The 21,912-nt window shown below is 43.0% G+C and overlaps 1 long non-coding RNA gene and 1 pseudogene across 1 annotated transcript; one reads left to right on the top strand and one right to left on the bottom strand.

Moving 5' to 3' along the window:
* LOC125393163 (2'-5'-oligoadenylate synthase 1A-like) overlaps window positions 1-21,912 on the bottom strand; it is a 210,623-nt pseudogene that overhangs the window by 98,215 nt on the left and 90,496 nt on the right.
* On the top strand, window positions 11,905-20,995 carry LOC148123187 (uncharacterized). The gene is made up of 3 exons (XR_015737339.1): window positions 11,905-14,740; window positions 15,426-18,345; window positions 18,949-20,995. It is a non-coding gene; the product is annotated as an uncharacterized LOC148123187 (long non-coding RNA).

The raw sequence follows: 21,912 nt of genomic DNA on the forward strand, positions 1-21,912 counted from the left end.
GACTAGAATCAACTCTGTGGTCCCACTGGCTGGCTCTGCCCAGTCTAACGTGGTGGTGGCATGTTCACTGCCTCTGAGACTGCAGAGTGGGAGCCATCCTCATCACCTCAACTCTGGGAAGCACCAGGGAGCATATAAGCCCTTTTTATCTGAGTAACAGATAATTGTGCTATGCAATACAGTGTACAGTCTAAAAATATCTCTGTGTATGGCAGTAGGAATCCACCAGGGTCTCTTGTTTATGCACTCCTAGTAAACCCAATCTTGCTTCCTGCCAAGGCAAGGAACACTGAGCTGTGGGCATGATCTCAGCTATTTTCCTGCAATCCTGAGTGGGCACACAAGCACCCAGACCTGAAGTGGATGATGGGCATGAGCCCCAAATGTTTGGGATCCATTCTCTTTACTGAGGCTGCTTGTTCATTCTGTGGCCACCAAGACCCCAAATAATCACATAGAAACTATAGTAATTACAACACTGCTTGGCCTATTAGCTAATGCATATTTTTAGATACCTCTTCCATCTTAAACCAATCCATTCCTATTATTTTGCATTTTATCCGGAGGTTTGTGGTTTACCAGTAAGGTTCCAGGGAAGGTGGGCATATTTCTTCTTCAGTGGCTACATGGCATCTCTCTGACTCCACCTTCTTTCTCCCAGCATTCAGTTTAGTTTTTCTGCCTAGTTCTAATCTGCCCTATCACAAGTTAAAGTGGTTCTTCATTAACAAAAGATAATGAAACATATTCACAGTATACAGAGGGGAATCCCACATCAGATCAAAGCCAGTCTCTTAGTGTGATTAAGTCTGACTGTTTTAGGCAATATCATACACGAGGCAATGCTTTTATGAGTAAAAGTGCCACAAAAAGCAACCAAGGTTATAATGAGGATGAACATTTTCAGTGGGTTTGTGTTGAATTATCTTGGATTGAGAAAAACTGGGCTAGCTAAAAGATAGATCAGTTATATTTTTCTTTATTATGAGGGGCAAACTCATGAAGCAGGAATGAGAAGTTCAAGCTCAGCAGTGTAGAGTGGAAACACACAATAAGATACAGTAATCAGATTCCATCTTTACATGGTTTTATTTTATATTATATTTTTATTTTTAATTTTTTTTGAGATAAGGTTTCTCTGTATCTTTGGTTGTCCTGGAACTCACTCTGTAGACCAGGCTGTCCTTGAACTCACAGAGATCTGCCTGCCTCTGCCTACCAAGTGCTGGGATTAAAGGTGTGTGCCACCACACCCAACACTGGCACCACTTTTTGACAGAGATTTCCATCCCACTCAGTCCTGCAGCTATTCAGTCCCAAAGAAATACACAAAGGCTTATATTAATTATAAACTGGTTGGCCTATTGGCTCAGGCTTCTTATTAACTCTTATAACTCACATTAACCAATAATTCTTTTCTGTGTTATTCACATGGCTTGGTACCTTTTACCAGTGAGGCATTCTCATCTTGCCTCCTCTGCATCTGGATTATGACTGTAGGCTGAAATATGTGAGATTCCCCTCTGTATGCTGTGAATACCATTGGTTAATACAGAAACTGTCTTGGGCCTACACAGGGAATAGAGTTAGGCAGAGAAAACTAAGCTGAATGCTGGGAGAAAGGAGGTGGAAACAGAAAGAAACCATGTAGCCTGTGAGAGAGAGATGCTGGGAACTTTACCTGGTAAGCCACAGCCATGAGGCAATACACAGATTAATGGAGATGGGTTAAATTAATATGTAAGAGTTAGCCAGTAAGAAGCTAGAGCTAATGGGAAAAGCAATAATTTAATTAATACAGTTTCTGTGTGATTATTTCGATTCTGGGTGGTTGGAATGAAGAAGCAGCCTCCTTCCAATAAACTGATGCCCACATAGCCAACTAAAATCCACTTAAAACCTGAGAGGTTTTAAAGCTTGAAAAGGAATTTTAGACACTAAAAAACAAAGTTTAGCCACTTTTTTTCCAAATGGGATTTGCTTGCTGGCAGCATGCTTCAGTTCCATTAAGAAAGGCTTTCTTGATTCAGTGGCAGCAGAATAAAAAAAGCAATGCCATTTTGAAATGACAACTTTCTGGGTCGTGCTGCAAGCAGGACCTCTGGCTCTTTCTGGAGACCAAGTATTTGATTGGGGTTTTGTGAGCAATGTGCTATGGATTGCTTGGTGGCAACATGGACTGGCTGTGTGCCTCAAGATGGGGCACTGTACATGGCTCTCAGAGGCTGTGAGCAGCTCTGCCATGCTGAATTGGATGGGACAAGCAGGCACTGTGGTATTTTCCCCTAGCAATGGTGCTGCTTAAGTTCATAAGAAGGGCTTAGCATTTTAAGAAGCACTTATATGTAGGCCTATGTTTCTACATGGTATTACAATAAGTCTCTCAAGTCATAGCTAGCACCTTGGGTGTTAACCTAGCCTTCCAGGCTATCACTACCCTAACAAAGGGTCAGGATATTGTTTTTCTCATTCTTCTTAATTTGGAGAATGCCTGAATAGAGATGCTAATTCAGGCCTAAATGACATAACTAGTGTACAGACCAGGAAGACATAACAGAGCATCCATAAGTAGATGTGGATGTGACTAAAAGCCATTTGCCTGGTCACCTAGGAAACAGAATGCTAAGAATTTCTATGTGATTATTTTAGTTCTGGGTGGCAGGGACGAACAAGTGGCCTCCACCAACAGCTAAGTATTTTTTCTTCCCTGAATTCTCCTGTTCTTGTCACCCTGCCTCTACTTCCTGCCTGGTCACCCCACCTATATTTCCTGCCTGGCTACTGGCCAATCAGCACTTTATTATACCAGTACAACCTTTACAAACCTTTACAGAATACAAGACCATTGTCCCACAGCAACCTCCGAGAAAACTTCCCAAATGATAACCCCTCCCAGAGATGCTCAAGACAACTCCCACAGGGCATTGAAATCATATCCCAGAGAACAAGTGGTTTTCCAGTCTACCTTCCCTGTTTCCTCTCTAGGGGCTGAAAGGCCACCTGGGGGGTTGGTATCCATTAAACTTGGGCTTTTTCTAATTTGGTTTGCCTTGGTCTGATACGGATTGCTGCATTGGCAGAGAGGCTTATCATGGCACAGAAACTTTTCTATTATGTCCTCAATAATTGGTTTATGTTCTTGGCTTTTTAAATTTCATCCATTTTAGAGTGTTTTAACTAAGTTTGTATGTTCCTACCTGAGCCATGGTGTGAATGTGCCAGTGAGAGGACAACTTAGAGGTATCTATTATCTACTTCTTCTACAAGAGTTCTAAAGATGAAGCCCATGAATTCATCTGGCTACAAGTAACCTTAATGGCATTTATTTGGGTTAAAATTATGTACTGGTGCAGGAGTGTACACATGCAACATCCCAAGTGAAGAAAAAAGGGAAAATTTAGTAGGGGTACTATGGGTCTCCCAGGGATTGAACTCAGGTAATCAGACTTAGCAGCAACCAACTTTACTGAGATAATTCTGTGGCATTCATGAACAAGTGTTTAGTCCTAAGAATAAACTAACACATTCCAAAAGAGGTGATAGTAGTGTATCATTTTCATTTGCAAATAGGATTTATTATTTAAATTGTCCTGCTTCCTCTATCATTAGCAGAAAATGCAATCTGAAAAGAAGACATTTCAGTGATGTAAAGTTTCAATCAAACTTTTTTGAGCATCAGTGAGACAGCTCAGAGGGAAATGTTTGTGCTGTGCAAGGCTGGTAACATCATCTTGATCACCATATAAAGAAAGCAAAAGTAGACTCCACAAAGTTGTCTGCCAGTCTCCATTTATCTGTCATGACCTCAAAAAACATATTATATACATATTATACATATTATATATATACACACACACAGGCACATGCACATACACCCCAGAAGTATTTTCAAATTTAAATCTCATGCCATTCCATTCATTACATTATTTAGCATCTCTGCGTAATTCCTTCAGAATGCAATACTTCAGGATAAAGTGCAAAGTGGATACCTAATAGGGAAATGAAGACACACGTAACATCAAATAATTTAGACATATCCATAGAACTTCCAGCAATGTTATGAAGCATACAGTTGATTGCTGATTGTCCTACATTATTACATCTCTACCAGATACATGAAAATCATGGTTTGGATATACAGATGAGGTATTTACTGTTTCTTATATTCCCTCCTATTAAGCATTGTAACATTAATTAACATTATTTTAAAAAGGCAAGAAAACAGCATGCATCAGGGATACATCATCTACCCTTGGTCTTGTCCTCAGGAGGCTGACACATGAGGATCATGAGTTTAAATGTGTCTTTGACTAATTACTAACATCTAAGTCAGACTGGATAACAAACAACATCTCAAGGAAATTTATGAAATTGTGTAAAACAAAACCAGGAACAACAACCCACCATCCTTTCACAGACACCCTTATTTGAAAAGTATGATTAAATACATCCTAACATTTAAATAGACAAAGAATCACTTAGATGATGGACATACCATTCTATACATTGTACAATAAAAATACCTATCACTAAGTAAAAGCATACTCTAAGATGAACAAAGCCACAGAAGAAATATTAGGACAAAAAAAAGTTTAGGAAGTGGCTTTACCATGCACATAGCATACTTTATTATCCACCTCAAAAGTTGCAAAGCAGAAACCACAATGTAGCTATCTCTGCCATCATTCTTGAGTGAATATGATAAGTAATTTACTTAATTACTTAAATAATTCTTCAAGGTTATGATGAAAAGGATTAAATGAGATTTTTTTCTTGAACTCAAAGACAATTATGATATCTAGAGTCTACCCAATCATTCACATGAATAGGGTTATTCTTTTGCATGAGTTATTCCTTATTTCCTGACTTTAAGATGATAAAAAAGTCTTTAAAATATTTACAGGGCTAGAGACATGTCTGAGCATTTAAGAAAAGTTCATTCCCAGGACCAAGGTCAGGTATTTGACAACTTCCTGTAATTCCTGCTACAAGAAGATTCTAGTGCCTAATCTTCTAAGGGAACCAAACATGCACATTCACATACTCACAGAAACACACACAGACATCTCATAAATAAAATTTAATAAAATCTGCAAACAAATTTTCACTCATCAAAGTTTTTCTCCTGCAAGGATTCTTTCCTATAACCCAACTGTTAAGGTATCTAAACATTTACCTACAGAGTTTTTCTTCATCATGAATTGGTTCATGTAACACAAAGCAAGTATGTAGGCTTGAAGTCAGATGGTGGTCATTACTTTATAATCAGAGACTATTCATTCATTTGTCAGCTGCCCAGACCCAAATTATCACACAGAAACTAATTAATTACAACTAATTAATTGATTAGGGTTAGGGTTTGGCTAATAACTTAGGCATATTCCTAGCTAGCTCTTATATCTTAAATTAAGCAATTTTTATTAATCTGTTATTAATTAATTATTACCATGAGGCTGTGAACTACTAGCAATGTTTGGGCATCCTTTTTCTTTGGCAGTTACATGGCATCTCTTTGACTCTACCTACACTCTCTATATATCTCTGTTCAGATTTCTTGCCTGGCTTCGCTCTACTCTGCTATAGGCCGAAGCAGATTTATTCATCAACCAATTAAAGCAACACATAGAGAAGGACATCCCACATCAGATTATCTCAGCCAGCAGTCTGGAAGGTTTTCTGAATGTAGAATTCAGAGGAGACTTCAACAGAGGAGCAGGATCATCTGGGCCGTTCATTTCCACTGGACATTTTTCAGGGGGTCTTCCTTGATCAAATCTTATTTTTCTTAACCAAAACTGAATCTGCAGCCTCTCATTTCCTGTGAAAACAAAAGTAAATCCTCTTCTACAAAGTAATATATCTTTTGACATAAATTTTGAAGTCATTTTCAAAATATATAGGTTAGGTTAATCCAGCAGCATTTATAATCAAATGACTTTTAGCATATGTTCCTCCTTCCTCAGCAGTCAAACAATTCAAAGACAACACAATAACAGTATTCACACTGTGTATTTTCATTTTCATATAGTTTTCTTTTTCTTACCCTATTTCTTTTATTTTATTATTTGCTTTTTGGTTTTTTTTTAATTTTTAAGGTTTTATCGTATGAGTGTCAATACATGTGTTCATTTTTATAACCATCCATACTCTTCAAGGCTATGGTTGTTCCCTTTGCTGGCATTCATCTGTGGATTGCTTCCTTCGGTTGAGATTGTGTTTGGATTAGCCTTGGGCCAATCCACCTGTGACTGAGGGCCCAAGGTCCATCAGATCATTCTTTCTCTTTTTTTTCATTTCTTTTCTTTTTGTCCTCACTGTGAGAGGCCACTCAGAGTAGTCTCTGGCCTCTCTGGGTTCCGAGTCACCCCGACTGGATCTAGACAGGCCTAACTGTCCTACCCTGGCAAGGGGACACCCTCCCACAGGTCTTATGACACGCTGATTTGCACCTCACCTATAGGGGGAGACATTTCTTAATAGGCCTTGTGGCTTCACCGTTTCATGGGTTTTCACAATCTCAACTATGGGAAGCAAGCCATCCAAACCCATCAATCCAGCTGCCCCCATAGGATGCCTTTTAGAGGTCCTCAAACCCCAAGCCTTAATGCCCTACCTACAGATTCCCACACTTGTCCACCTTTGTTCAAAAAAATTGCCTTATTACAATTTAGATGGAAATCTAAAGTAGCTGCCTAATGCCACCTTTGATCCCAATATTTTATGGGAACTTTCTAACTACTGTCAGCGCACAGGCAAATGGAAGGTGTTTCTATGCATTCAAGCCTTTTACTGTTTAAGCGCTAAGCCTAAACCCTCTGACCTTGCAAGTTATGTGCCTGCTCACATGTTCCTGGCTATGCCATCTGTACTGGAAGAACCCTCTATTTCCTCTCTGGACCCAACTAATGAAACCCCGCCTTTTCAACCTCAGTGGTCAGCTACCCCTATATTCACACTTTCTACTCCTGTTCCTTTAGCCCCTGATATCACTCCTTCATCCCCTGTTTCTACTCCTGTCCCTTCAGCCTATGCCATTGCACCATCAACCCCAATTTCTGCTCCTGTCCCTTCAGCCCCTGCCGTCACTCCTTTAATCCCAGTTCCTACTCTGGTCCCTTTAGCTCCTACTCCTGTTTCTATGCTGGTTTACCCACTGCTCCTGACCACGCTAAGGAATCCACATCTTCCCAATCTCAACAGATACTTCTGCTTCTTTACCTCCCGCTGCCTCACCACCTCCCTCTGCTTGCTCTTCAGCTCCCCCCCCGCCCCCCACTACCTGCTCTAGTAGCCCTGAGTGTGTTTTTAGCTAGGGACTGGTTTTTGACTTGGCTCCAGACAGGTCTTCATAAGGATGCCCTCAAGCCAGTAAACTATACTAAGCTCTCAGAGAGCATTCAAGATATGAAGGAAAATCCTTCCCCATTTTTGAAATGCCTCACAAAAGCTCTGTTACTGTATACTAACTTAGATCCAGAAACCATGGAAGGCAGACAATTACTAATGACACATTTTTTTTTAATCAGTGAGTGCTACTCTGACATTAGGGCAAATCTTAAACATTTGGAGAAAGGACCCTTGACCCTGCAGGCAGAAGTCTTATAGTTGGTTTTTAATGTGTACCATGCGAGAAATGACTGTCACATGCTAACCTTGGCCTCCCGACCAGCCAGGTGACAGACTGCCCAATCCATGTTGTTCGTGCTGCCACCTTGTCACCCAGAGCCCAAGAACTGCCAAGCCCATGTTTCAAATGTGTTAGAACTGGTCATTGGGCTCGAGCATGCCCTAATCCTCATCTTGGTCCCATGAGACCTTGTCCGAGATACCATAGGGAAGGATATTGGGCAGTAGATTGTTCTTGTGCACGTAGAGGCATAGAGACTATTCCCAAGTTGACATTCTAGGTCTGGCCATGGATGAGTGAGGCTGCCTAGGCTCCTTTGACCCAACCACAACTGTCATCTGTAATAAAGAGGCATGGGTAAACATCACGGTGTCAGGACGGCCCATCTCCTTTCTCTTGGACATCGTAACCACATACTCAGTACTGAGGGAATTCTGGGGGCCTACCTCTCCTTCTAGTTTTCCTATTGTTGGGGTAGGGGGACAGCCTTGTCTACCTCAGCAGACCCCACCACTTAACTGTATTTTTAGGAGTATTTATCTCACTCATTCATTTTTAGTCATGCCAACCTGCCTGGCACCTCTCATGGGAAGGGATTTCTTTAGCAAAAGTAGGAACTTCCATTTCATTTGCTCCTCCCATTTACCTTACCCCAGACTCACCAGGAGCTCCACTCCTCCATTTCCTAGACTCCCAACCTCCCAACCCCAATGTGTCTTTTCCTCTACCAGCCTCATAGGTAGACCCTCAAGTCTGGGGCACCCAAAACCCCTCTGTTGCTAAGCACCATTCCCTCATGCTATCCAATTACAAGATCCTACTAAGTACATCACTCAAGCTCAGTGCCCCCTCTCTCTCCAGAGCCTTAGGCACCTTAAACCTATTATCTCTGGGCTTTTAAGAAAAAACTCACTTGCTCCACCTCTTCTCCCTTTAACACCCCTATACTTGCTGTTAAAAAACCTAATGGAACCTATCGCCTAGTTCAAGACCTCCAGTTCATTAACTCCGCAGTGGTCCCTCTTCATCCTGTAGTGCCTAACCCTCACACACTTTCCACCATTCTTCCAGGAACCTCCCACTTCTCAGTTCTAGAGCTCAAGGTCTTTTTTCTCTATTCCTCTCAGCTCTCAATCTGAAAACATTTTTGCCTTCACCTGGACTGATCCTGACACTCACCTCTCTACACAGCTCACCTGGACTGTACTTCTCCAGGGATTCTGGGAGAGCCCACATCTGTTTGTCCAGGCTTTAGCCTCTGACCTGCTCTCATTGTCTCTTTCTAAGTCTAAAGTCATACAGTATGTGGATGACACTTTACTTTGCAGTCCATCATTGGAGCTCAGCAAAACTGATACTTCCAGTCTTAAATTTTCTGTCTAAAAGGGGCTATCGAGTCTCACCTTCTAAAGCCCAACTGTCTACCCCATCAGGTCATTTATTTAGGATTAGCTATAACCCCAACTCAAAAGCCTATTACTCTAGACAGAAAGAAACTAATTCAGTCCCTTGCAGTTCCTTCCAGAAAAGAAGAGGTTTTATCATTCCTAGGAATAGATGGCTCCCTGCATTTCTGCAGCCCCTCTTTTTCTCTTCTCACATGCCCCTTATATGAGGCAGCTCTCAGCTCTCTGCATTAGTCCTTTTTCCATCCCATTACTAAACCCTTCCAGAGACCCCTGCAAGCTCTTATCCAGGCCTCAGCTCTTCATCTCCCAGATTTAACTTGTACTTTTTACCTCTATGTAACAGAGAAGGTGAGATATGCCCTTGGGGTCCAAGGACATCAACTGGGACCTTCTTTTGCACCTGTAGCATACCTGTCAAAGAAGCTGGACCTCACCACTCAGGGATTGGCACCCTCCATATGTGCTTTAGCAGCTGCTGAACTTCTTATTTGTGGATCAAAAAAACAAACTTTTGGGTCACCCACCACTGTCTTCTCCCGCCACAATCTGTTCCACCTCTTAACTTACAAATGCTTAAAAACCTTACCCTTTCCCCAAGTTCTTTCCCTCCAGGTAACACTAGTAGAAGATGCCACACTCACTTTCCAATGTTGCCCACCCCTTAATATCTCAAATCTCCTACCTCAACCTAACATTAATTACTCCCCATCTCACTCCTACATAGAAATCTCAGAGGATCTATTGCCCCACCCCTCACATATACAGGAGGGCAAACTCTCCCGGTTTCTTATGCCTGGTACACAGATGGCAGCTTCTTTTTATGTGACGGGACCCGTAGAGCAGGGTATGCCATAATATCAGACACAGGGGTAGTGGAGGCATGGGCACTTTCTGCCCACTAATCATCAGGTTGAATTGATGGCACTTCCAGTTAGCCAAAGGACATTCTTTAAATGTTTACACAGACTCCAAATATGTCTTTCATATCCTCCTGTCCCACACAGCTATCTGGATGGAATGTGGGCTTCTTACAATGAAATGAGGATCCATAACTAACTCAGATTATATTATGGACCTGTTAAAAGACTCCCATATTCCCAAAGCCATAGGAATTATTCACTGTCAATCTCATCAGACCGACAGTTCCATTATTTTCAAAGGAAATAACCGGACTGACCATGCAGCTAGAACAGCAGCATTCCAGAGCCCAGACCTATCTCAATTACCTCAGGGGTTTCATACAGTACAGCCTGCATTCTCACTGACACCCCCTGACACACAGCAAATTCTGTCCTACCTGCATCAGCTCTTTCATCCTAATAGTAAAGCTCTGTTTTATTTTGTCAAGGCTCACCTCCAACCCACCCCTGAGTACTTAGAATTCTTAAAAACTATCACTGCCTCTTGTCAAATCTGTCAAAAGAAAAATCCCAAGACCAAATACTGTAGCTTCCCATTCCCCACCCACCAGGACGGGGGCTCCCTTCTAGGAACTGACTGGCAGCTGGATTTTACTCATATGCCCATGATCAGTAGAGTTAAACATCTCTTGGTCTTGGTGAAAACAATGTCTGGGTGGATTGAAGTATTTCCCACCACTAGTAAGAGGGACCAGACAGTTTCCAATGTTCTTCTGTGAGAAATCATCCCCTGGTTTGGAATCCCAACCTCTCTTCAGTTGGAAAATGGTCCAGAGTTCACCTCCCAGATTTCCCAAAATTTCTTAACATCCCCTGGCATTTTCAAATCCCATACCACCCTCAGTATTCAGGTAAGGTAGAACAAACTAACCGCTCTTTTAAAAATGTTCTTGTTAAAATGTCACAGGAGCTTCACCTTGACTGGGCAAAACTTTTGCGTCTGGCCCTTTTTAGACTTAGGGCTCTCCCCATTAGCCCCCCTTTTATCTTGCCCTTTAAACTCATGTATGGGTGGCCAGTTTTAACCCTCAGCCTCTCACCTAAAACCATTCCCCTTCCTGATCACCTGCTTACTCTACTGTTATTCCATCTATGCTCACTATTATGTGATTTTTACCAATTACTCATTACCTCAACTATGTGTTAATTTATGCCCACGACTGCTTAAAACAGGGGATCAGGTATTATTCTCTTCCCCAGACAAACACCCCTCACCCTTTCCCCCTAAATGGCAGGGCCCCTTTTTAAAAAAGTAATTCTTGTAACTCTCATAGCTTCCAAGCTCAAGGGACTTCCTCATTGGATTCACCTGTCACATCTTAAACCTTTTACTCTTTCAGCTCAAGATACTTCCTTATATAAAGTAATTCAAACAGGGCCCTATTACCTTAAGTTCCAGAGGACACCAAGATCAGCCACTCTTTCTCCAGTTCCAGAAAAATAAAAGCCTCATCCTTACTCAACTCTCCTGTGCCCAAAACTCCATATACTCTCCCTCTTCCTCTTTCTCCTATCTGCTTTTCTAACTTCTCCACATCTCCAATGTCTTGCTTAAATTTCCAGTTAACCACTCAGCTGTTATTACAGGGATTATCATTAAACATAGAGTCAGAGGTACAAGGACTGTCAAAAGCCCAGGTGGTAAGAAACAATAATGAGTTTGTAGCCCCAAACTTCAGAAATCTCACAAAACAGACTTTAACGTAACAGGTTTATCACTGACTGCAGCAGTGTTTCCTGGATGTTAAGGTGATACCTTGATGCAAAAGGAAAACCAGTGCCTTAGGATTTACTTCAGGTAAAACATTAAAAGTTCTAATAATTATTCATTTCAATAATTTCCTCCTTCTCTTTTCCCACAATCTTCCATTATTTCATTATAATCATAAACTTTTAATATGTATAAAATTTATTTCTTTTCAAACATTTTTTATAAACTCCACAGAGTCAATTGGACCTACCTAAATGCACCAGACTCTCCTAGAATAAGTATCATTTAATTCTTCCCTTATCATTCCTGGTCTTGGGAACTCCTGGGAAATTCCCTCCTCCCACTCCCAAAAAAGAACCCCCTCTATCTTACATCTTGGGATTCGTCTCTCTTAATCACAGGGGTCTGAATTTTTTTCCAGACATAATTTTCTGCCTTTCCAGCATATTGTGAGGTCCAAGCTGTCAGCCAGCCAGTTCTTCAGAGCCCAAAAAATAGAACAGCAATCAGCTACCCCAGGACATGGTCAAGCATCTAAATTCCTCAACCCCCACAAAGTCAGCATGAAGCAGTCACAAGAGACCTTATGGCACCCCATTCTCATTCATTAAGACTCCACAAACTCCCCAAATTTTTGTAATAAACAAAAGGGTGGAATGTAATTATTCAGCCATGGATAAGACTGCACTTCCATGTTCTAAAGGCAGGCATGTGAGGACGGGCCCTTAGGTAAAAAGGGCCCTGTGTGTGACCCATATGCGCACTTGTGTGGTTACATCCACATATGACTCAGCTAAACCCTTGCGCACATGTGTGAGTCATCCATCACCTGCATCATCAGTGTGACTTAGTCCTTCCAACCACCTGTGCGTGTGTGCAAGGCAGTTTTTAAAAGCTGGATGCACCATGCTCTCTGTCTGCACCTCGATCTCCAGGCCTGTGTACACTGCCCTCTAATAATCTCCTAAGCAGGTTTGTTGGCATTCTGTGTCTTCTTTTCACTCACACCAGGTAATTTTACCCTGTCTCAAAAAACAACAACAACAACAAAAAACACACTACCACCAACAAGAAAAAGAACTAGGAAAAGCCTAGCAGTGGTGACATAATACTTGTAATCCTTGCACTTGGGATGCTGAGGAATGAGGATATCAGTGAGTTCAAGGCCTGCCTCATCTACCAAGCAAGCTCCAAGGCTGTTACATAGAGAAACCCTGCCTAGGAAACAAAACAGGACACAAGACACAAGAGAATTAGGAAAGTGCTCATGTAACACCATGAACCAACTAGATGTCACTTAATAGCAATCAAAGGTGAAATATACAATGCAGAGAAATTCTTTGATGAAATACAACCTGTTTTCACAGTCAAAGCTGTACAGCTAATAGAACTAGAGGGAACATGTGTCCCTCTATCAAATTTTTAAAAAAGCTAGACTCTCACATGACCATAAAAGATGAAAATCTTATAGCTGACACCATCCAACCTCAAGTGAGACAAACTTGACATAATGCAACAGGAACTCTTGCTATTCTCCAGTACACCATATAAGAGGAAATTTTATCCCTGCAGATTTTGGAACAACTAAAACCCTATTATCTTCTTTTCTTTTCTGTCATCAATTCATCCCCCTCAGAGAACATGTGGACATTTGAAAGGATTTGGTTCTCTTTCATTTAAGTGGAAGGTTCCTCAAACATAACTCTAAAAACACTAAAATTGTTTCTACTCCATTCAGTTCAGTTTTCTACCAAAAACTCCTGTCTGGCATGTCTTTGTCTTTGGTGAGTTACTCTCCCACCATCCTCACAGCAGCCAAGAAAGAGCTTGCAGACATCCATAACTCTAACTCAGCAGAAACACCCCCCCCCCATCTTCTGTCTTCTGAAAGTACCAACCAGGCACTCTCACAGTGTTCACAGAGGCAGGCAGCCACACAGGCAGTGCATGTGTGTGATATCAAGCATGTGTGTATGTGCCCTGTCATCCTTTATGATAGGGCAATGGCACTATTAAATTGGGGTAGGTCTTAAGAGCATGCAAATCCAAATCGTCATGGGGCAGTGAGCACAGGAAACCAGACTCTAAGCTGTAGCCTTGGAACTAGTTCTGGAACTCCCAAGTGCTGATATTAAAGGAATGTGCCACCACTGCACCACCCAGCAGGATCTCTCCTCTTCTCTGCAGGTGGACATCAGCTTGACTGACTGACATGGCACAACCCAATGTTGTGCAAATGCCACTTTGGGCATCCCAGCTTCTCTGTGCCCACCACGTAGGTGCCCTCCCTCCACCTCTCTGCTTTACAACAAGGTGCTAGGGCTCCATTGAGAATCCCCAGGAGGTGGCCCATTTTCTACCTCACTGTGTCTGATGGCTCTCTGAACCTTGTTAAGACCAAAGAAGGTTTCCTGTGCAGCCTGTGAAGGACAAGACTGTCAATTTTAATCCCATAAAACCCCTACTGTAAAGTCATGTATAACCTCACACCACCAGCCAGCACTGTCTTTCCACTGAGAAGACTCCCGCCCATCTGGAATCTCCATTGCAGCCAGGTCAAGCTGTTCCCAGACCAGCACAATCACCCTGAGACTAGATGGGTCCTGATGATGAGAAAACAGGATACCTATAGTCAGATACTTAGAGGTCAGCCTTCGCCAATAGGCTAATATATTTCCCTGACATGCCCCTAACCTGACCCTATCTGAAATATATTTCCCTGACCTACCTCTAACCTGACCCTATCTGAAATATATTTCTCTGACCTGCCCCTAACCTAACCCCATCGTTTTATCTGAAATAACCACTGAGAATGCATCTGCTTCTGTAAACATGCTTCTTGCTATATAATCAGCCCCGAAATTCAGCCTGGCATGCAGCAGTCACCCGAAGGCTGTTGCGTCCCAGGTGCCTGTGTGAATAAACTACCTCTTGCTTTTGCATCCAGTGTGGACTAGTCTTGGTTCTTGGGCGTCGTGGTCGCCGAAGGGAAAACACTCTAACTGGGAATCTTACATTTGGGGGCTCGTCCTGGATTTGGTGACCTGTGCCCAGACCAACCGCCCACCGGGAGGTAAGCTAAGCTGGCCAGCATCTGTTTGTCCTTGTCTGTCTAATTATCTGTTCTCCGTTTGTTTTGTCTTAAACCAGCTTGGCTGCCGGTTGCCATTCTGTTTTCGAGGCGGCCTTGAGGAGGGGCTGACAAGCCCAGGACTCTTCCCTTGCCACCCCGGGGGATGCCCCAGGGGATCTGGAGAGCCCGATTTTTGTTTGGGCTCAGCGTGAATCCGAGGGAGGGATTCGTGCGTCTGTAGGGTGAAGCTGTCACTTCACCGTCTGAATTTTTACTTTCGGTTTGTCCCCAAAGTCGCGCTGTGCATTTGTTACTGGCTGTCTGATTGTTCTGTCTATGTCGTGTCTTTTCGTATATCTGTTTGTACTCGAGTCTAAACCTGGTACCATGGGGCAGTAAGTATCCACCTCTGACCCTTGCTCTAACTTTAGAGAGAAGTTGCAGACCTAGCAGTGAAAATCTGAGAGACAAACAGTCTGCTTCCTGGAATGGCCCACTTTTAAAATGGGCCAGACACAGGGCAAGCCAGCCTGACCCTAGTGGCCACCAGGAGAGCTTATCCAGAGAACTCCCCTACTCTGGGTCAAAGTATTTTGTTACAGAGCGCGGTGCAGACAACGTGGCTGGCTTCCCTCTGACTTTGATAACGGCAGTCTGCCCCTCCCCTGTCTCTTTTCCCATGTAGGAGCGACAAAACAGAAAACCCTGCCTCTCTGACACCCAGTCTGGCTTCACCACCGCCTCCGCTGTCACCGTCACCACGGGCAAAAAGGCAGGCCCAGGTGAACTCCTAGCACTATCGCCCAAGCCCAGGGTGCTTAACTCTCTCCTCACTGCTGGGTCCTGGAGTGGAACTGAGGCTCCGCTGCGCCCCACTAAACCAAACAAAGGCTTTGACTCCCTTAGTCGCTGCTCAGGAATAAACCCAGCTGGTGGCTCATCACTCCTCTTGGGCTGTGTAATCCTGCCCACCTCTGCTCACAGCTAGTTCTCCCTGTTACATCAGGTAGAGATTGGGGCCTAAGCATCCACGAGAGGGGAATGCTTGCCCCGTTGAAGTCTCTGTGCTGAATGTGACATCCTCCCTTACTCCAGCAGGGCTCCTTTCTGACCTGGAGTCCACCAGCACTATGCAGGAGGATTGGGGTGAGGGAGGGCTGCCTTAGACAATCCAGGGTGCTCCCTCCCCCTATAGCCAATGCCAAGGTCTTCTGAGCTCTTACTGGCAGGTATGTCTTCAAGGGCCTGCCAGCCCTGATAGCATCTCTCTAGGGGTGCTCTGTCCCAGTCATCACGTGCTGTATCCAGGGTAAATCTCCTGGTTTAAAAATTGAGGGGAATTAAGCTGAGTCACTTTAAAAGGATGTGCTTATAAAAAACTACAGATTGTTGGTTTCTATATTTCTTACTACGCAGTATGTTAAAAAAAAATGAACTTCCAGCTCTGTTTAGATGGGCACAGGACTACATTGTCTTCAAGAACTATTGCTGTAAAAGCCCTGGCCCTGGGCCAGGGCCATGTAAACGGCCCATGTTTAGATCTAAAATTGACCCTTAGGTGCTCACAACACTTGTGATGGGTTGGGGGGCCCTAGTTGCCCCTCATGGCGAAGATCAGCTGAAGCCTCTCACCCCACTATAATGGCAATGATAATGTTGCTGAATGATGAGATTAAATTAAAATGGCCTTTTGATTCTTTATAATATTTATGGCTATTTAAAAACATGATGATTTTCATTTATTATTGATATAAAGGAGGTACATTATGGGTTGTTTTCAGATTCTGCCTATGATAAAATAATTCTGCTATGTGTATAGTTAAACACATGTCCTTATGATATAACTAAACATCTTTTATAAATAGGCCCAGAAGGGATATTGCTGAGTTTTAAGATAATATGTTACCTAATTCTGAAATTCATCATACTATTGTTCAAGGTAACTGTATCAGTTTATTTTTATCCCACATTCTTTTAAGCGTAAATTGTCAAACAATATTTTTAATCTTGGTCATTTTTACAGGGATAAGACAAAAATCTCATAATTGTTTGATTTGCATTTCCCCGATGATTAAGAATGTTATATTTAACAAATTTTAAATATCTTTCAGTTATTTTAAGTTCATCTGTTGAGAGTTTACAGTTTAGGTCTGTAACATAATTTTATTGGATTATTGTTCTTATGAAGATTAAGTTTCTAAGTTCCTTATATGTCTTTATGTTCTGTTGATTGTATCCTTTGCTATACAAAAGGCTTCTCAGTTCTGGAGACCTCATTTATTGATTGTTTCTCTCAATGTCTATGCCACTGAGGCTATGTTTAAAAATGTATTTAAAACCTTTTTTTTCTTCTATGAGGTTCAATATTGTTGGCTTTATGTTAAGGTCTTTGATCTGTTTGGATTTTAGTTTTGTGCATAGAGATAAATATGGATCTATTTTCATTCTTCTACATGATGATGTCTAATTAATCCTTAAAGGGAGAAACTGACAGTCAAAATGCTGGGCTTATTTTAAATCTCAGGGGGGGCTGCTAGGCACTCCACTAATTCGGCCAAGGTAAGAGAGGTTCTCCAGGGGCCAATTAAAATCTATGTTCCTTAAATGTTTAATAAAGATTTACAGACATTTTGCTTAACCTCTGAAGGTCAGCAGGCAACAATAGCCATGGCCTTCATAGGACAGTCAACATCAGATATAAGGACAGCAGGTAGATAGGTTCCAAGATGATACTTTGCAGAATTTGGGGAGACAGAGAAAATGTTAAATGAGAGACAGAGAAAGTAGAGAGAAAGAAAGAGGAAGGTGGGAGGCAGAGAAAAGAGAAAACCGAAGGGATCATAGACAAGAAATTTGGACTCAAGACAGATAGGGAGCCTGGGCAACAGAAGACCAAAGACAAATAAAGATGGACAGAGGCACCCCTTGGACAAAGGCCAATGTGCTTATGGCAAGGAAAAGGACATTAGATACCTCTATAGATTTTTTAAGGGACACAGGAACTGAGTACTCTGTGCTAAAACAACCATCAATACAAACTGGACACCTTACGAACTATAAATTTGGAAAAAGGACTGAGACAAATAAATGACTCCTTCCTCCCTGGTCATCCCTGAATGTATATAATCAAAGCCTTTTGTTGACCAAACAAGGGACTTTCGCCTTTCCTGCTGTTTTCAGTTCTGCAGGAGACTCAGGCTGCTTACCTGCATCTGCCTCCACCATGTCCTCCTCACCAGGATGACCACCTCCCCCTGCCAACAGTACCAGAGAAATCCTTGCCTCCTAGCAACTGCCTTGATGCTGCACTTGCCCTAAAGCCTGCATGAGCCCTGACTACTCACCCTGCAGTCTTGCTCCCCTCACCCATGTCAGACTGCAATAGAACACTCGCAATGCGACCACAGGTGCTCTCCTGCACTGGGCTGCTGCTCCTGTGTCCTGCTCACATCAATGGACTATGGATCCTACCAGCATCTGCAGAAAGGACAGGCGGCTGGCAGAAAAGCAGGCTGAGCTGTGCCTGGCAGACCCGGAAATGATGGCGAAGCTTGCCTGGGGCACAAGGCTGAGGGTCGGAGCCAAGCAGGCATACAAGACTGAAGGTAAGCGAAAGGCGGGGGTAGCAATGGTGAACAGGAAGCAAATGATTTGGGTGAGTAGCCTCCCTTCAGGGACGTTGGCCCATCCAGAAGGCTAAACTTGTGGCTTTGATACAAACTCTACAGATGGCAAAATTTTGAACTTCCTCAAGGCCACACATTTGCCAAAGAAGATAGCCAACATACATTGGCCAGGATTGAGACAGCCAATGTAATGGCTAAAAAGATCATAAAAGAAATCTTCCTGAGGTTTGAAATGCCCAAGGTAATCATGTCCGATAATAGACCTGCCTTTGTTGCCCAGGTAAGTCAGGGCATGGCCAAGATACTGGGGATTAATTAAAGATTAAATTATGCTTACCAACCCCAAAGCTCAGGTCAGATAGATAGGATAAATAAAATTCTAAAAGAAAATTTTTACAATTTGACAAAATTGTCCCTAGAGAACGGCAAAAATGACTGGACAGACCTCCCTTCCCTCTGTCCTGTTTTGGGTTTGAAACACCCCAGGATGATTTAAACTCACTCTTTATGAAATCCTATATGAGGGCTGCCACCGCTCACTAAGGTGGATGAGGTACATAATCCTGATGTTGTTCTTCCCAGACTGTCATCTGTCCACCTAAAGACCCTTCCAATTGTCCAAGCCCAGATATGGAAGCCCCTGACTGCTGCCTACCAGCCCAAACACCCAGAGACTTCACATCTGTTGATATGTCCGGAGACATCAGTCCCAGAACCTTGAACCCTGCTGGAAAGGACTCTACACCATACTCCTTACCACCCCCATGGCACTGAAGGTTGACGGAATTGCTGCCTGGATCCTTGCATCACAGGTCAAAGTGGCCCAGCCGGGACATCTCAGCGGCGATCAGAACCGAGGATCATCATGAAGTCTCCAGTACTCTCAAAACCTGTTAAAGATAAGACTTGTCAGAGCTTAGCATTGACAATAACCCTGGCCCTCCTTGCTTTATCCCAGATTTCTGTTCATTATCTGCCTGATATCAACCCACGTTGGTTACCAGTAATAGCCCAGGGAAAAAGATTCTCCCCAGGAGGGCAATTTGGCTATGGAGACCCAAAAAGGAGAGCTAGCCTAAAAATTAAATCCCAGTCCACCATATTATGAGGGCATAGCCCTCATAGGAAATTTCTCCAATCACTCTAGCTCTCCTCCCAGCGCATACATGGGAACAGGGCACCAGTTAACTCTAACTCAAGTGACCTGAGCAGGCACTTGCGTTGGACACCCCCCTTCTACCCTAGGCATTTGCAACGAGACCATAAGTATTTTAACTGGCAATTATTACTTGGTGCCCCCAGATGAAACCTATTGGGCATGTAGTACTGGGTTAACTCCTTGTGTGTCAGCCTCTGTTTTAAATTTGACCCAAGATTATTGCGTGTTAGTCCAGCTATGACTACGCATACATTATTATTCTGATGGGACTGTGTTACCATATTATAAAGGTTCCCCTTAAAAATTCAAGAGGGAACCACTGTCCCTTACTCTGGCCATGTTATTAAGGGTAGGAAGAAGGTCTTTGTATAGCCTTAAAAGAAGAATGTTGCTTCTATATGGATCAGACAGGGGTAGTAACTGAGCCCCTGGATAAACTCAAAGAGAGGCTAGACAAGAGACAACGAGAGTTTAAATCACAGCAGAGTTGGTTTGAGTGAATCTATACTTTTGGTCCCTGCATCCTTAATTGCCTGACCCAGTTTGTTAAAGACTGTTTGTCAGTCATACAAGCACTAGTGTTAACCAACCAACACCAGGTCTTAAAGCAAATGGAGACAGAAGTTCCCTAATAAATAAATGGGTTTACAAAAAAAGGGGGGGAGAAATGAGAAGACCCCTTTTGTTCTTTTAAAAAGATATGATGATGGGATGGCCCCGGCGGCATGCGAGCCAGACAGAGGCTGCTGCCACCAAAACAGTGCAGGGTCCCGGGGCGAGCGGCAGAGTCAGGCGGCTGGATACAGTGAATGGCAGAGTAAATGGACATAAGGCTATACATAAAGCTAGACATTTATTACTTAAAAAAGAAAGATATAGACAAACATAAAACAAAGACACACTCACACACATACACACGCGCGCACGCACACACACACACACACACACACACTCGCGCGCGCGCGCGAGAGAGAGAGAGAGAGAGAGAGAGAGAGAGAGAAAGAGAGAGAGAGAGAGGATGGTGGCGAGGGAGGGCCGAAGTGGCTGAGGTGGGCATGGTTAGTTCTTAAAGTGATAGCAAAGAATAACAACCCCTACCTGTCTGGAATCTCCATTGCAGCCAGGTCAAGCTGTTCCCAGACCAGCACAATCACCCTGAGACTAGATGGGTCCTGATGATGAGAAAACAGGATACCTATAGTCAGATACTTAGAGGTCAGCCTTCGCCAACAGGCTAATATATTTCCCTGACATGCCCCTAACCTGACCCTATCTGAAATATATTTCTCTGACCTGCCCCTAACCTAACCCCATCGTTTTATCTGAAATAACCACTGAGAATGCATCTGCTTCTGTAAACATGCTTCTTGCTATATAATCAGCCCCGAAATTCAGCCTGGCACGCAGCAGTCACCCGAAGGCTGTTGCGTTCCAGGTGCCTGTGTGAATAAACTACCTCTTGCTTTTGCATCCAGTGTGGACTAGTCTTGGTTCTTGGGCGTCGTGGTCCCCGAAGGAAAAACACCCTAACCGGGAATCTTACACTATGTTTCTTTGTTCATATATTGATGTGAGGATCTCTTTACATAGCCCTGCCTGGAAAACATGACTTTCAGAGTTCACAGAGTTCACTCTGCCTCCTGAGTACTGAGATGATGATAGTAAATGTGTTTTGCTTCCTTTTGTTGTATATTTAGTTTTAAATTTTATTCAAGTGTTTCTGTGTGTGTGTGTGTGTGTAAGAGAGAGACAGAGAGAGAGTGAGAGAGATAGAGACAGAGAGAGAAGAGAGAGGGTGTTGAGTATAAAGTTATCCTCCCAGACACTTTCTAGGTCACATGTCAAAAGTTTTCATTATGAAAACAAAAGCCAATTAACAACTGTGAACTTTTTCTTTATAAGCTTGTTTGGTGGTTTGTTTGTCATTCGTTCATTCATCTGTTTACATATTTGCTTACTTTATTTATTTACAGTGGAAGAGTTCAGTTAGGGTTAGGAATCAGTACAGAATGAGAATGGTAGGTAGGAAGGTATCAAAGGAAAAGAGTAAGATGTCATGACCTTCCCTTTTGGGTGGGAGCATTCTGGGTGGGGAGAACGGGTCCCAAAGGCAAGACAAAGACAACAAATCTTAGTTTCAAGTGCTGCCTGCTTCCCACAAGTCCTTTTCCCAAAGTCAGGCATTTAGATAAGAAAGGGTCTCCATTCATTCCCTTTTGAAGAACTTCAGGCCCTGACATTAACATATGACTGGGGCCTATTGGCAAGGTCAAAGCTAGCTACATACCATCTCCGGAGACCTGAAGCCTCACCCCAGTTCACTTCTGGTGGCAGCCACTGGAATTCATTCTCAGATCCTGCAGCCTCTTCAGGCCACAGACCATTTC

The sequence above is a fragment of the Myodes glareolus genome, chromosome 2 (assembly GCF_982192425.1).
Source record: "Myodes glareolus chromosome 2, mMyoGla1.1, whole genome shotgun sequence".
NCBI lineage: Eukaryota > Metazoa > Chordata > Mammalia > Rodentia > Cricetidae > Myodes > Myodes glareolus.